The sequence below is a fragment of the Panicum virgatum genome, chromosome 9K, assembly GCF_016808335.1.
Source record: "Panicum virgatum strain AP13 chromosome 9K, P.virgatum_v5, whole genome shotgun sequence".
NCBI lineage: Eukaryota > Viridiplantae > Streptophyta > Magnoliopsida > Poales > Poaceae > Panicum > Panicum virgatum.
This window is the reverse complement of record NC_053144.1, coordinates 38806873-38809022: the sequence shown is the minus strand read 5'-3', so window position 1 is coordinate 38809022 and position 2150 is coordinate 38806873.

Below are 2150 nucleotides of genomic sequence, written 5' to 3'. Positions count from 1 at the left end.
CTATCTCTAATCTTGAACTAATTCTATAAATACATGGCCCATGTGGCCCAGGTGCTCACGCAGGAGCCGATTTACAAGTCTTCTTAATTTTCTACTTCAAGCCCATCCTGCTTTCGGCCCATAAATTAATCCTGTTAATTTATGGCGATAACAGACCCGATATAAAATTACAAAAAATATCAGAGCACCGATTCAGGCTCAAACAAACCAATATAGTTCAAGAACCAAGTTCAGACCACTCAAGACAGGCCAAGACCAACAGGGGTTAGACAAGGCAGCCCAGGACAACCCACCAACTGAAGCTGGGGGCGGTTGGTGCCCATGGGCCGTCGGCCGACCAACCTGGTGGGCTGACCAGCCCATGGGCCCCACCGCCTTCAGCCAGCTACGTGGCAGTCTCCCATTGGCTCCTAACATCGGTTCTTGGAGGAAGAGGCCGTGGTTCCCTCCTATAAATACAAGGAGAGGGGATGAGAATAGGTCACACACACAAACACCACACTCACCTCTCATCTCAAGCATTTTTGCTAAGTCTATAGGCTTAGTGGAGTTTAGGAGAAGTCTAGGAGTCATTGAGTCCCTGGAATTGCTTGGGAGTTCTGGTATGGGTTCATCTCTTGTTCTCTTTTGTAATATTCGGTCGTTTGTAATAGAATTAGACTATGGTTACTGTTATCTGCTTGAAGTACGTTCTGAGTTATCGGATATATGCTTCTCGAGCTGGTTGCGTTATCATTCGATGATTGCATTGCATGATCGAATTGTGCTTGTGATGGTTAACATATTGGCCTTAGAACTCTATCAACCGCTCTAGTATTCGTATGTTTGCTCTACTATGATGTTTGTCCATCCAGATGGTGGGGGCTCTGCACGGGATACTAGAGTATCACTTACTAGTGTAGACATGGTGTCTAGATTAGCTAAGTGTTGCTGGATGTCAACCTTTCCCACAGTTTGTAGATGTAGCCAGCAGGTGGTGACTGTCCTGTTCGAGCCCTAGTAATCCTCCACGTTAGGATTGGGGGGGTAGGAGGTACATAAAGCCGCCTGGGTGTACGGGCTCCACCCATGCTTAGATAGTGGTTTTCTGGTTGTGTAGTTTAATCTCTAACAATCTAACCATAAAATACCATAGATTTAGCTAGCCTAGCACATCTGACTTGAGCTCTAGCTTCTGCCTTCCTCCTGGCCTATAGAATTTTCTTTTGTTTATTTACGTTGAGGGTTGTTTGTGTGTGCGTCACACTACCTCCTACTATGTTATATATCTTACCCCTATTTATGCAGTTGAATATCCAATCTAGATAAAGTTCATTAACCAGCCTATGTCTCTTCCTACGCCGCCTTCCCTACGGAAATATAAATGACACCCCAGTATACTTTCAGGTAAAATGCTACAACGATATTTCGTGCGCTTGCGGATTTATTTGTGGTTCATAAAATACATGCCACTCCATTGGCGTCTACGGGCGTCATCGCTGTTCTCAGTGTTGACGTTGGTTGGCGCCAACAACCATTTTTGGTGCCATTGCTGGGGATGGCATAGATTGAAGTGCATAGGCAAAAGTTATGAATGAAATCGAAAATTGGATTCGCTTGCTAAACAAGCTAACTTGGCTTTGTTTTCTATCTTTGTTGATATGAAAACAGGATAGTGTATGACCGGTTTCGACTTGCCAAAAAATTTCACGCTTAATCCAGAGTCATTATTGAAAGAGTTCATCCTCGTGTCGTGCCTCCTCATATCTCACTCTCGGCAGCCGAACCAGTCATTCAAGCACCATCAACTTCTCAAGCTATGGCCCAGAAGACACTTTGTGATTACTCTGCCCCGTCTGCTAACCAGGTCCCCACCGGGCCCGAGGTTAACACTGGAGGGGAGAATTTCGAGATCAAGACGGGTCTCATTACGATGGTGCACGCCAACCCTTTTTGTGTCAAGGCCAATGAGGATGCCAGTGCCCATCTCTAGTAGTTCCTGGAGCTCTGCAATGCCTTTGTTATCAAGGGAGTATCTCAGGATGCGATCCGGCTATGTTTGTTCCCGTTCTCTCTTATGGGAGAGCGAAGCAATGGTTCTATGCTAACAAGACCACTATGGACACAGGAGACAAATGTGTCAAGGCGTTCCTCACGAAGTTTTTCCCGAC